Source organism: Triturus cristatus, chromosome 8 (genome assembly GCF_964204655.1).
Source record: "Triturus cristatus chromosome 8, aTriCri1.1, whole genome shotgun sequence".
Taxonomy (NCBI): domain Eukaryota; kingdom Metazoa; phylum Chordata; class Amphibia; order Caudata; family Salamandridae; genus Triturus; species Triturus cristatus.
Window position 1 is genome coordinate 738,186,630 of NC_140591.1, and position 14,494 is coordinate 738,201,123.

The 14,494-nt window shown below is 41.7% G+C and overlaps 9 non-coding genes across 9 annotated transcripts; all 9 read right to left on the reverse strand.

The window, feature by feature from the left end:
• Positions 1-26: 26 nt before the first annotated feature.
• TRNAV-CAC (transfer RNA valine (anticodon CAC)) lies at positions 27-99 on the reverse strand. The gene has a single exon. It is a non-coding gene; the product is annotated as a tRNA-Val (tRNA).
• Positions 100-371: 272 nt separating this feature from the next.
• TRNAP-UGG (transfer RNA proline (anticodon UGG)) lies at positions 372-443 on the reverse strand. The gene has a single exon. It is a non-coding gene; the product is annotated as a tRNA-Pro (tRNA).
• A 4,367-nt stretch (positions 444-4,810) lies between these two features.
• On the reverse strand, positions 4,811-4,883 carry TRNAV-CAC (transfer RNA valine (anticodon CAC)). The gene has a single exon. It is a non-coding gene; the product is annotated as a tRNA-Val (tRNA).
• A 272-nt stretch (positions 4,884-5,155) lies between these two features.
• TRNAP-UGG (transfer RNA proline (anticodon UGG)) lies at positions 5,156-5,227 on the reverse strand. Its single transcript has one exon. It is a non-coding gene; the product is annotated as a tRNA-Pro (tRNA).
• Positions 5,228-7,197: 1,970 nt separating this feature from the next.
• Positions 7,198-7,270, reverse strand: TRNAV-CAC (transfer RNA valine (anticodon CAC)). The gene has a single exon. It is a non-coding gene; the product is annotated as a tRNA-Val (tRNA).
• A 272-nt stretch (positions 7,271-7,542) lies between these two features.
• On the reverse strand, positions 7,543-7,614 carry TRNAP-UGG (transfer RNA proline (anticodon UGG)). The gene has a single exon. It is a non-coding gene; the product is annotated as a tRNA-Pro (tRNA).
• A 1,980-nt stretch (positions 7,615-9,594) lies between these two features.
• TRNAV-CAC (transfer RNA valine (anticodon CAC)) lies at positions 9,595-9,667 on the reverse strand. The gene has a single exon. It is a non-coding gene; the product is annotated as a tRNA-Val (tRNA).
• A 272-nt stretch (positions 9,668-9,939) lies between these two features.
• Positions 9,940-10,011, reverse strand: TRNAP-UGG (transfer RNA proline (anticodon UGG)). The gene has a single exon. It is a non-coding gene; the product is annotated as a tRNA-Pro (tRNA).
• A 4,367-nt stretch (positions 10,012-14,378) lies between these two features.
• Positions 14,379-14,451, reverse strand: TRNAV-CAC (transfer RNA valine (anticodon CAC)). The gene has a single exon. It is a non-coding gene; the product is annotated as a tRNA-Val (tRNA).
• Between the last annotated feature and the right edge of the window lie 43 nt (positions 14,452-14,494).

A 14,494-nucleotide genomic window follows, 5' to 3' on the forward strand; every position in this document is an offset into this window, starting at 1 on the left:
CATTGTAGCCAACACAATATAACAACTGTTTCTGCCCGGTTTCGAACCGGGGACCTTTCGCGTGTGAGGCAAACGTGATAACCACTACACTACAGAAACAGATACCTACAGTTGATTTTTCTGTAATGAAACTGCTCCGAACTGGCTATTCCATGGGCCTCTGGCTTTAGATTTCTTTCATGCAACCTGCCCGACATCCCTAGCTGAACGCTCGTACATGCCATGCAAGACCAGATGTTTGGTATTAGCTCAGACTGGGCAGGGCTGAAGCATGAGACTCTAGCAAAGAATTATCCACTACTGCAAAGAAAAAATTGATGTTGGTTTTGAAACGCAAACTTCAAAACAACTTGAAAAGAGTACCAAGAAAAGGGCTCGTCCGGGATTTGAACCCGGGACCTCTCGCACCCAAAGCGAGAATCATACCCCTAGACCAACGAGCCCTCAAAATCCTCTTACCTCTCAAAAGCTAATACTGGCTCTAAGCCCGCAATGAAGATCATGCTGGTATCTTTATGATGCTTGGTCTGTGAATACGCATGAAAGTCAGTCTCAACTTACCCTTTCTCAAACGATAGCACTATCATTTACAAGTGTCTCCTTTTATTCCGTCCCAGCTTTGGACACGTCTTACAGGAAGTCAGCCCTTATTTATATATTTCTTCAGTGGCTGAAGCTTAATGAGAAAGAGTAACAAGTTGTTCATAACAACATAAGAAACACATTGTGCATTTTCTCTTAAATACTCCTTCACTTTGTGCCAAAAGAAATACCAAGGTGAATACCTAGGCCACAGATTCAAGCTAAAGATCTTCCTGCTGAATGCAAGGCGCAATAAAAACTGCATATCGCTGGACTAAAGCATTCCTTGCATAGCCTCTAACATCATAACATAACTGAGCTGCTAGCAGCAAGCTAACCAATACCTTTCTGAAATGAGAATGATATGTGCTTATCTGCTCAATCAGTGCTCAATCAGGCTCGATCAGGCGAGATTTAGAAAAGGTGGAAAGGGTCCAAGTGGATGCCCCTTCCTTTTTAGGGTGGGTCCTGCTGACTATCATAGGATTGCTTGTAAAAGTGGCCAGGGTCAGAGGAAAAGCTGCCAACACTTCTTAGCGTTCTCTATAGATGCAGCCATTTTCTGTGACTGTAATTTCGGCCTTTTCCCAGAAGTCTCTATTCTGCCTATGCAAATTAACAAAAGCAGTGCTTATTCCTCACTTGCTCAAATGTCCTTCCTGTCCAGAAAGCTCTGATTAAGCATGCTTATTTTCTTTTTCTGGGATATTTTAAATTGTTTCGCTGTCCAGTCTGTGGCAGTAGAAAGCTGCTTATGATGCCAGGTTTTGATGAATCCCCAAGGTACAAGTACAGAGGAATATATCAGTCTCTAGGATATGGAACTTTTAGCTAACACATCACAATATGTGATGCTTGCCAAGAAAACACTACATTCTGGAGCGCTGATGATCAGAACATTCTGCTCCTGAAGGATAGAAAAGACAGCTTGATTGAAATAAAGTCTGTTTATATTGACGCTCTCTCTCTCCCTATATATACATACATGCATACACACACACACACAGGTATGTCATGCATTTCTTCAGATTTGTTTCAACCATTTACCATTTATTGGAGAATCCCTACTTTTCAAGTGACTGCAAATGAAGTCATCTCTGGCACTTTTTGTGCAAAGTAAGAGACACACATGACACCTTATTATAAAAGTCATCGGTTTCTTTGTTACTGTGTACTTTCAAAGCATGGGGCTTTCACACGTCAGGTAAACCTGATTACCACTACACAACAAAAGCAGATGCAGCTTTCTTATCTATGTCGTGATAGAACAGTTGTGAATTGAGTAGAAGAAGGGCCCTGATGTGATACTTATTACATGCAGCCTGTAAGATAGTCAAACATGCAGGCTAGGAAGGAAGATGCAAATATCAATGTATTAGAAAAACACCTAAAGGCGAGTGATATGCTTTCATTCATGCATGGCTAGGAAAAATCGCCATACTGTTGCAAACATTCTTACACCACCAACTGGAAATAAATGATTCTGACATTAAACGTAAAGGTGACAATGCATTTGTATCATCACCTTGAGAAGGATCATCTTGGAATTGAGCCGAGGGCCTCTGCACTCAAAGCCAGAAACACTCCACTAAAATAAGATTCCTGTTGGTGCCAACAATTCTCCATGTTAATGCTTGTTCTAGGTGAGCAGTGAACCGATTGCAGGGCTCTTTTGAAAGCAAGGTCTGAGAACCAACAGATACATCCACACGCCGATTACTTTAGTGTTTTGAGAGAATTCCCTTTCTTGGAACGAGATTGCATGAAATAATCTTCAGGGCTTGGACAATTCCATGGCAAAACGGCACCTATCAACATTGTAGCCAACACAATATAACAACTGTTTCTGCCCGGTTTCGAACCGGGGACCTTTCGCGTGTGAGGCGAACTTGATAACCACTACACTACAGAAACAGATACCTACAGTTGATTTTTCTGTAATGAAACTGCTCCGAACTGGCTATTCCATGGGCCTCTGGCTTTAGATTTCTTTCATGCAACCTGCCCGACATCCCTAGCTGAACGCTCGTACATGCCATGCAAGACCAGATGTTTGGTATTAGCTCAGACTGGGCAGGGCTGAAGCATGAGACTCTAGCAAAGAATTATCCACTACTGCAAAGAAAAAATTGATGTTGGTTTTGAAACGCAAACTTCAAAACAACTTGAAAAGAGTACCAAGAAAAGGGCTCGTCCGGGATTTGAACCCGGGACCTCACGCACCCAAAGCGAGAATCATACCCCTAGACCAACGAGCCCTCAAAATCCTCTTACCTCTCAAAAGCTAATACCGGCTCTAAGCCCGCAATGAAGATCATGCTGGTATCTTTATGATGCTTGGTCTGTGAAAACGCATGAAAGTCAGTCTCAACTTACCCTTTCTCAAACGATAGCACTATCATTTACAAGTGTCTCCTTTTATTCCGTCCCAGCTTTGGACACGTCTTACAGGAAGTCAGCCCTTATTTATATATTTCTGCAGTGGCTGAAGCTTAATGAGAAAGAGTAACAAGTTGTTCATAACAACATAAGAAACACATTGTGCATTTTCTCTCAAATACTCCTTCACTTTGTGCCAAAAGAAATACCAAGGTGAATACCTAGGCCACAGATTCAAGCTAAAGATCTTCCTGCTGAATGCAAGGCGCAATAAAAACTGCATATCGCTGGACTAAAGCATTCCTTGCATAGCCTCTAACATCATAACATAACTGAGCTGCTAGCAGCAAGCTAACCAATACCTTTCTGAAATGAGAATGACATGTGCTTATCTGCTCAATCAGTGCTCAATCAGGCGAGATTTAGAAAAGGTGGAAAGGGTCCAAGTGGATGCCCCTTCCTTTTTAGGGTGGGTCCTGCTGACTATCATAGGATTGCTTGTAAAAGTGGTCAGGGTCAGAGGAAAAGCTGCCAACACTTCTTAGCGTTCTCTATAGATGCAGCCATTTTCTGTGACTGTAATTTCGGCCTTTTCCCAGAAGTCTCTATTCTGCCTATGCAAATTAACAAAAGCAGTGCTTATTCCTCACTTGCTCAAATGTCCTTCCTGTCCAGAAAGCTCTGATTAAGCATGCTTATTTTCTTTTTCTGGGATATTTTAAATTGTTTCGCTGTCCAGTCTGTGGCAGTAGAAAGCTGCTTATGATGCCAGGTTTTGATGAATCCCCAAGGTACAAGTACAGAGGAATATATCAGTCTCTAGGATATGGAACTTTTAGCTAACACATCACAATATGTGATGCTTGCCAAGAAAACACTACATTCTGGAGCGCTGATGATCAGAACATTCTGCTCCTGAAGGATAGAAAAGACAGCTTGATTGAAATAAAGTCTGTTTATATTGACGCTCTCTCTCTCCCTATATATACATACATGCGTACACACACACACACAGGTATGTCATGCATTTCTTCAGATTTGTTTAAACCATTTACCATTTATTGGAGAATCCCTACTTTTCAAGTGACTGCAAATGAAGCCATCTCTGGCACTTTTTGTGCAAAGTAAGAGACACACATGACACCTTTTTATAAAAGTCATCGGTTTCTTTGTTACTGTGTACTTTCAAAGCATGGGGCTTTCACACGTCAGGTAAACCTGATTACCACTACACAACAAAAGCAGATGCAGCTTTCTTATCTATGTCGTGATAGAACAGTTGTGAATTGAGTAGAAGAAGGGCCCTGATGTGATACTTATTACATGCAGCCTGTAAGATAGTCAAACATGCAGGCTAGGAAGGAAGATGCAAATATCAATGTATTAGAAAAACACCTAAAGGCGAGTGATATGCTTTCATTCATGCATGGCTAGGAAAAATCGCCATACTGTTGCAAACATTCTTACACCACCAACTGGAAATAAATGATTCTGACATTAAACGTAAAGGTGACAATGCATTTGTATCATCACCTTGAGAAGGATCATCTTGGAATTGAGCCGAGGGCCTCTGCACTCAAAGCCAGAAACACTCCACTAAAATAAGATTCCTGTTGGTGCCAACAATTCTCCATGTTAATGCTTGTTCTAGGTGAGCAGTGAACCGATTGCAGGGCTCTTTTGAAAGCAAGGTCTGAGAACCAACAGATACATCCACACGCCGATTACTTTAGTGTTTTGAGAGAATTCCCTTTCTTGGAACGAGATTGCATGAAATAATCTTCAGGGCTTGGACAATTCCATGGCAAAACGGCACCTATCAACATTGTAGCCAACACAATATAACAACTGTTTCTGCCCGGTTTCGAACCGGGGACCTTTCGCGTGTGAGGCGAACGTGATAACCACTACACTACAGAAACAGATACCTACAGTTGATTTTTCTGTAATGAAACTGCTCCGAACTGGCTATTCCATGGGCCTCTGGCTTTAGATTTCTTTCATGCAACCTGCCCGACATCCCTAGCTGAACGCTCGTACATGCCATGCAAGACCAGATGTTTGGTATTAGCTCAGACTGGGCAGGGCTGAAGCATGAGACTCTAGCAAAGAATTATCCACTACTGCAAAGAAAAAATTGATGTTGGTTTTGAAACGCAAACTTCAAAACAACTTGAAAAGAGTACCAAGAAAAGGGCTCGTCCGGGATTTGAACCCGGGACCTCTCGCACCCAAAGCGAGAATCATACCCCTAGACCAACGAGCCCTCAAAATCCTCTTACCTCTCAAAAGCTAATACCGGCTCTAAGCCCGCAATGAAGATCATGCTGGTATCTTTATGATGCTTGGTCTGTGAATACGCATGAAAGTCAGTCTCAACTTACCCTTTCTCAAACGATAGCACTATCATTTACAAGTGTCTCCTTTTATTCCGTCCCAGCTTTGGACACGTCTTACAGGAAGTCAGCCCTTATTTATATATTTCTGCAGTGGCTGAAGCTTAATGAGAAAGAGTAACAAGTTGTTCATAACAACATAAGAAACACATTGTGCATTTTCTCTCAAATACTCCTTCACTTTGTGCCAAAAGAAATACCAAGGTGAATACCTAGGCCACAGATTCAAGCTAAAGATCTTCCTGGTGAAGGCAAGGCGCAATAAAAACTGCATATCGCTGGACTAAAGCATTCCTTGCATAGCCTCTAACATCATAACATAACTGAGCTGCTAGCAGCAAGCTAACCAATACCTTTCTGAAATGAGAATGACATGTGCTTATCTGCTCAATCAGTGCTCAATCAGGCGAGATTTAGAAAAGGTGGAAAGGGTCCAAGTGGATGCCCCTTCCTTTTTAGGGTGGGTCCTGCTGACTATCATAGGATTGCTTGTAAAAGTGGTCAGGGTCAGAGGAAAAGCTGCCAACACTTCTTAGCGTTCTCTATAGATGCAGCCATTTTCTGTGACTGTAATTTCGGCCTTTTCCCAGAAGTCTCTATTCTGCCTATGCAAATTAACAAAAGCAGTGCTTATTCCTAACTTGCTCAAAGGTCCTTCCTGTCCAGAAAGCTCTGATTAAGCATGCTTATTTTCTTTTTCTGGGATATTTTAAATTGTTTCGCTGTCCAGTCTGTGGCAGTAGAAAGCTGCTTATGATGCCAGGTTTTGATGAATCCCCAAGGTACAAGTACAGAGGAATATATCAGTCTCTAGGATATGGAACTTTTAGCTAACACATCACAATATGTGATGCTTGCCAAGAAAACACTACATTCTGGAGCGCTGATGATCAGAACATTCTGCTCCTGAAGGATAGAAAAGACAGCTTGATTGAAATAAAGTCTGTTTATATTGACGCTCTCTCTCTCCCTATATATACATACATGCGTACACACACACACACAGGTATGTCATGCATTTCTTCAGATTTGTTTCAACCATTTACCATTTATTGGAGAATCCCTACTTTTCAAGTGACTGCAAATGAAGTCATCTCTGGCACTTTTTGTGCAAAGTAAGAGACGCACATGACACCTTTTTATAAAAGTCATCGGTTTCTTTGTTACTGTGTACTTTCAAAGCATGGGGCTTTCACACGTCAGGTAAACCTGATTACCACTACACAACAAAAGCAGATGCAGCTTTCTTATCTATGTCGTGATAGAACAGTTGTGAATTGAGTAGAAGAAGGGCCCTGATGTGATACTTATTACATGCAGCCTGTAAGATAGTCAAACATGCAGGCTAGGAAGGAAGATGCAAATATCAATGTATTAGAAAAACACCTAAAGGCGAGTGATATGCTTTCATTCATGCATGGCTAGGAAAAATCGCCATACTGTTGCAAACATTCTTACACCACCAACTGGAAATAAATGATTCTGACATTAAACGTAAAGGTGACAATGCATTTGTATCATCACCTTGAGAAGGATCATCTTGGAATTGAGCCGAGGGCCTCTGCACTCAAAGCCAGAAACACTCCACTAAAATAAGTTTACTGTTGGTGCCAACAATTCTCCATGTTAATGCTTGTTCTAGGTGAGCAGTGAACCGATTGCAGGGCTCTTTTGAAAGCAAGGTCTGAGAACCAACAGATACATCCACACGCCGATTACTTTAGTGTTTTGAGAGAATTCCCTTTCTTGGAACGAGATTGCATGAAATAATCTTCAGGGCTTGGACAATTCCATGGCAAAACGGCACCTATCAACATTGTAGCCAACACAATATAACAACTGTTTCTGCCCGGTTTCGAACCGGGGACCTTTCGCGTGTGAGGCGAACGTGATAACCACTACACTACAGAAACAGATACCTACAGTTGATTTTTCTGTAATGAAACTGCTCCGAACTGGCTATTCCATGGGCCTCTGGCTTTAGATTTCTTTCATACAACCTGCCCGACATCCCTAGCTGAACGCTCGTACATGCCATGCAAGACCAGATGTTTGGTATTAGCTCAGACTGGGCAGGGCTGAAGCATGAGACTCTAGCAAAGAATTATCCACTACTGCAAAGAAAAAATTGATGTTGGTTTTGAAACGCAAACTTCAAAACAACTTGAAAAGAGTACCAAGAAAAGGGCTCGTCCGGGATTTGAACCCGGGACCTCTCGCACCCAAAGCGAGAATCATACCCCTAGACCAACGAGCCCTCAAAATCCTCTTACCTCTCAAAAGCTAATACCGGCTCTAAGCCCGCAATGAAGATCATGCTGGTATCTTTATGATGCTTGGTCTGTGAATACGCATGAAAGTCAGTCTCAACTTACCCTTTCTCAAACGATAGCACTATCATTTACAAGTGTCTCCTTTTATTCCGTCCCAGCTTTGGACACGTCTTACAGGAAGTCAGCCCTTATTTATATATTTCTTCAGTGGCTGAAGCTTAATGAGAAAGAGTAACAAGTTGTTCATAACAACATAAGAAACACATTGTGCATTTTCTCTTAAATACTCCTTCACTTTGTGCCAAAAGAAATACCAAGGTGAATACCTAGGCCACAGATTCAAGCTAAAGATCTTCCTGCTGAATGCAAGGCGCAATAAAAACTGCATATCGCTGGACTAAAGCATTCCTTGCATAGCCTCTAACATCATAACATAACTGAGCTGCTAGCAGCAAGCTAACCAATACCTTTCTGAAATGAGAATGACATGAGCTTATCTGCTCAATCAGTGCTCAATCAGGCTCGATCAGGCGAGATTTAGAAAAGGTGGAAAGGGTCCAAGTGGATGCCCCTTCCTTTTTAGGGTGGGTCCTGCTGACTATCATAGGATTGCTTGTAAAAGTGGCCAGGGTCAGAGGAAAAGCTGCCAACACTTCTTAGCGTTCTCTATAGATGCAGCCATTTTCTGTGACTGTAATTTCGGCCTTTTCCCAGAAGTCTCTATTCTGCCTATGCAAATTAACAAAAGCAGTGCTTATTCCTCACTTGCTCAAAGGTCCTTCCTGTCCAGAAAGCTCTGATTAAGCATGCTTATTTTCTTTTTCTGGGATATTTTAAATTGTTTCGCTGTCCAGTCTGTGGCAGTAGAAAGCTGCTTATGATGCCAGGTTTTGATGAATCCCCAAGGTACAAGTACAGAGGAATATATCAGTCTCTAGGATATGGAACTTTTAGCTAACACATCACAATATGTGATGCTTGCCAAGAAAACACTACATTCTGGAGCGCTGATGATCAGAACATTCTGCTCCTGAAGGATAGAAAAGACAGCTTGATTGAAATAAAGTCTGTTTATATTGACGCTCTCTCTCTCCCTATATATACATACATGCGTACACACACACACACAGGTATGTCATGCATTTCTTCAGATTTGTTTCAACCATTTACCATTTATTGGAGAATCCCTACTTTTCAAGTGACTGCAAATGAAGTCATCTCTGGCACTTTTTGTGCAAAGTAAGAGACGCACATGACACCTTTTTATAAAAGTCATCGGTTTCTTTGTTACTGTGTACTTTCAAAGCATGGGGCTTTCACACGTCAGGTAAACCTGATTACCACTACACAACAAAAGCAGATGCAGCTTTCTTATCTATGTCGTGATAGAACAGTTGTGAATTGAGTAGAAGAAGGGCCCTGATGTGATACTTATTACATGCAGCCTGTAAGATAGTCAAACATGCAGGCTAGGAAGGAAGATGCAAATATCAATGTATTAGAAAAACACCTAAAGGCGAGTGATATGCTTTCATTCATGCATGGCTAGGAAAAATCGCCATACTGTTGCAAACATTCTTACACCACCAACTGGAAATAAATGATTCTGACATTAAACGTAAAGGTGACAATGCATTTGTATCATCACCTTGAGAAGGATCATCTTGGAATTGAGCCGAGGGCCTCTGCACTCAAAGCCAGAAACACTCCACTAAAATAAGATTCCTGTTGGTGCCAACAATTCTCCATGTTAATGCTTGTTCTAGGTGAGCAGTGAACCGATTGCAGGGCTCTTTTGAAAGCAAGGTCTGAGAACCAACAGATACATCCACACGCCGATTACTTTAGTGTTTTGAGAGAATTCCCTTTCTTGGAACGAGATTGCATGAAATAATCTTCAGGGCTTGGACAATTCCATGGCAAAACGGCACCTATCAACATTGTAGCCAACACAATATAACAACTGTTTCTGCCCGGTTTCGAACCGGGGACCTTTCGCGTGTGAGGCAAACGTGATAACCACTACACTACAGAAACAGATACCTACAGTTGATTTTTCTGTAATGAAACTGCTCCGAACTGGCTATTCCATGGGCCTCTGGCTTTAGATTTCTTTCATGCAACCTGCCCGACATCCCTAGCTGAACGCTCGTACATGCCATGCAAGACCAGATGTTTGGTATTAGCTCAGACTGGGCAGGGCTGAAGCATGAGACTCTAGCAAAGAATTATCCACTACTGCAAAGAAAAAATTGATGTTGGTTTTGAAACGCAAACTTCAAAACAACTTGAAAAGAGTACCAAGAAAAGGGCTCGTCCGGGATTTGAACCCGGGACCTCTCGCACCCAAAGCGAGAATCATACCCCTAGACCAACGAGCCCTCAAAATCCTCTTACCTCTCAAAAGCTAATACTGGCTCTAAGCCCGCAATGAAGATCATGCTGGTATCTTTATGATGCTTGGTCTGTGAATACGCATGAAAGTCAGTCTCAACTTACCCTTTCTCAAACGATAGCACTATCATTTACAAGTGTCTCCTTTTATTCCGTCCCAGCTTTGGACACGTCTTACAGGAAGTCAGCCCTTATTTATATATTTCTTCAGTGGCTGAAGCTTAATGAGAAAGAGTAACAAGTTGTTCATAACAACATAAGAAACACATTGTGCATTTTCTCTTAAATACTCCTTCACTTTGTGCCAAAAGAAATACCAAGGTGAATACCTAGGCCACAGATTCAAGCTAAAGATCTTCCTGCTGAATGCAAGGCGCAATAAAAACTGCATATCGCTGGACTAAAGCATTCCTTGCATAGCCTCTAACATCATAACATAACTGAGCTGCTAGCAGCAAGCTAACCAATACCTTTCTGAAATGAGAATGATATGTGCTTATCTGCTCAATCAGTGCTCAATCAGGCTCGATCAGGCGAGATTTAGAAAAGGTGGAAAGGGTCCAAGTGGATGCCCCTTCCTTTTTAGGGTGGGTCCTGCTGACTATCATAGGATTGCTTGTAAAAGTGGCCAGGGTCAGAGGAAAAGCTGCCAACACTTCTTAGCGTTCTCTATAGATGCAGCCATTTTCTGTGACTGTAATTTCGGCCTTTTCCCAGAAGTCTCTATTCTGCCTATGCAAATTAACAAAAGCAGTGCTTATTCCTCACTTGCTCAAATGTCCTTCCTGTCCAGAAAGCTCTGATTAAGCATGCTTATTTTCTTTTTCTGGGATATTTTAAATTGTTTCGCTGTCCAGTCTGTGGCAGTAGAAAGCTGCTTATGATGCCAGGTTTTGATGAATCCCCAAGGTACAAGTACAGAGGAATATATCAGTCTCTAGGATATGGAACTTTTAGCTAACACATCACAATATGTGATGCTTGCCAAGAAAACACTACATTCTGGAGCGCTGATGATCAGAACATTCTGCTCCTGAAGGATAGAAAAGACAGCTTGATTGAAATAAAGTCTGTTTATATTGACGCTCTCTCTCTCCCTATATATACATACATGCATACACACACACACACAGGTATGTCATGCATTTCTTCAGATTTGTTTCAACCATTTACCATTTATTGGAGAATCCCTACTTTTCAAGTGACTGCAAATGAAGTCATCTCTGGCACTTTTTGTGCAAAGTAAGAGACACACATGACACCTTATTATAAAAGTCATCGGTTTCTTTGTTACTGTGTACTTTCAAAGCATGGGGCTTTCACACGTCAGGTAAACCTGATTACCACTACACAACAAAAGCAGATGCAGCTTTCTTATCTATGTCGTGATAGAACAGTTGTGAATTGAGTAGAAGAAGGGCCCTGATGTGATACTTATTACATGCAGCCTGTAAGATAGTCAAACATGCAGGCTAGGAAGGAAGATGCAAATATCAATGTATTAGAAAAACACCTAAAGGCGAGTGATATGCTTTCATTCATGCATGGCTAGGAAAAATCGCCATACTGTTGCAAACATTCTTACACCACCAACTGGAAATAAATGATTCTGACATTAAACGTAAAGGTGACAATGCATTTGTATCATCACCTTGAGAAGGATCATCTTGGAATTGAGCCGAGGGCCTCTGCACTCAAAGCCAGAAACACTCCACTAAAATAAGATTCCTGTTGGTGCCAACAATTCTCCATGTTAATGCTTGTTCTAGGTGAGCAGTGAACCGATTGCAGGGCTCTTTTGAAAGCAAGGTCTGAGAACCAACAGATACATCCACACGCCGATTACTTTAGTGTTTTGAGAGAATTCCCTTTCTTGGAACGAGATTGCATGAAATAATCTTCAGGGCTTGGACAATTCCATGGCAAAACGGCACCTATCAACATTGTAGCCAACACAATATAACAACTGTTTCTGCCCGGTTTCGAACCGGGGACCTTTCGCGTGTGAGGCGAACTTGATAACCACTACACTACAGAAACAGATACCTACAGTTGATTTTTCTGTAATGAAACTGCTCCGAACTGGCTATTCCATGGGCCTCTGGCTTTAGATTTCTTTCATGCAACCTGCCCGACATCCCTAGCTGAACGCTCGTACATGCCATGCAAGACCAGATGTTTGGTATTAGCTCAGACTGGGCAGGGCTGAAGCATGAGACTCTAGCAAAGAATTATCCACTACTGCAAAGAAAAAATTGATGTTGGTTTTGAAACGCAAACTTCAAAACAACTTGAAAAGAGTACCAAGAAAAGGGCTCGTCCGGGATTTGAACCCGGGACCTCACGCACCCAAAGCGAGAATCATACCCCTAGACCAACGAGCCCTCAAAATCCTCTTACCTCTCAAAAGCTAATACCGGCTCTAAGCCCGCAATGAAGATCATGCTGGTATCTTTATGATGCTTGGTCTGTGAAAACGCATGAAAGTCAGTCTCAACTTACCCTTTCTCAAACGATAGCACTATCATTTACAAGTGTCTCCTTTTATTCCGTCCCAGCTTTGGACACGTCTTACAGGAAGTCAGCCCTTATTTATATATTTCTGCAGTGGCTGAAGCTTAATGAGAAAGAGTAACAAGTTGTTCATAACAACATAAGAAACACATTGTGCATTTTCTCTCAAATACTCCTTCACTTTGTGCCAAAAGAAATACCAAGGTGAATACCTAGGCCACAGATTCAAGCTAAAGATCTTCCTGCTGAATGCAAGGCGCAATAAAAACTGCATATCGCTGGACTAAAGCATTCCTTGCATAGCCTCTAACATCATAACATAACTGAGCTGCTAGCAGCAAGCTAACCAATACCTTTCTGAAATGAGAATGACATGTGCTTATCTGCTCAATCAGTGCTCAATCAGGCGAGATTTAGAAAAGGTGGAAAGGGTCCAAGTGGATGCCCCTTCCTTTTTAGGGTGGGTCCTGCTGACTATCATAGGATTGCTTGTAAAAGTGGTCAGGGTCAGAGGAAAAGCTGCCAACACTTCTTAGCGTTCTCTATAGATGCAGCCATTTTCTGTGACTGTAATTTCGGCCTTTTCCCAGAAGTCTCTATTCTGCCTATGCAAATTAACAAAAGCAGTGCTTATTCCTCACTTGCTCAAATGTCCTTCCTGTCCAGAAAGCTCTGATTAAGCATGCTTATTTTCTTTTTCTGGGATATTTTAAATTGTTTCGCTGTCCAGTCTGTGGCAGTAGAAAGCTGCTTATGATGCCAGGTTTTGATGAATCCCCAAGGTACAAGTACAGAGGAATATATCAGTCTCTAGGATATGGAACTTTTAGCTAACACATCACAATATGTGATGCTTGCCAAGAAAACACTACATTCTGGAGCGCTGATGATCAGAACATTCTGCTCCTGAAGGATAGAAAAGACAGCTTGATTGAAATAAAGTCTGTTTATATTGACGCTCTCTCTCTCCCTATATATACATACATGCGTACACACACACACACAGGTATGTCATGCATTTCTTCAGATTTGTTTAAACCATTTACCATTTATTGGAGAATCCCTACTTTTCAAGTGACTGCAAATGAAGCCATCTCTGGCACTTTTTGTGCAAAGTAAGAGACACACATGACACCTTTTTATAAAAGTCATCGGTTTCTTTGTTACTGTGTACTTTCAAAGCATGGGGCTTTCACACGTCAGGTAAACCTGATTACCACTACACAACAAAAGCAGATGCAGCTTTCTTATCTATGTCGTGATAGAACAGTTGTGAATTGAGTAGAAGAAGGGCCCTGATGTGATACTTATTACATGCAGCCTGTAAGATAGTCAAACATGCAGGCTAAGAAGGAAGATGCAAATATCAATGTATTAGAAAAACACCTAAAGGCGAGTGATATGCTTTCATTCATGCATGGCTAGGAAAAATCGCCATACTGTTGCAAACATTCTTACACCACCAACTGGAAATAAATGATTCTGACATTAAACGTAAAGGTGACAATGCATTTGTATCATCACCTTGAGAAGGATCATCTTGGAATTGAGCCGAGGGCCTCTGCACTCAAAGCCAGAAACACTCCACTAAAATAAGATTCCTGTTGGTGCCAACAATTCTCCATGTTAATGCTTGTTCTAGGTGAGCAGTGAACCGATTGCAGGGCTCTTTTGAAAGCAAGGTCTGAGAACCAACAGATACATCCACACGCCGATTACTTTAGTGTTTTGAGAGAATTCCCTTTCTTGGAACGAGATTGCATGAAATAATCTTCAGGGCTTGGACAATTCCATGGCAAAACGGCACCTATCAACATTGTAGCCAACACAATATAACAACTGTTTCTGCCCGGTTTCGAACCAGGGACCTTTCGCGTGTGAGGCGAACGTGATAACCACTACACTACAGAAACAGATACCTACAGTTGATTTTTCTGTAATGAAACTGCTCCGAAC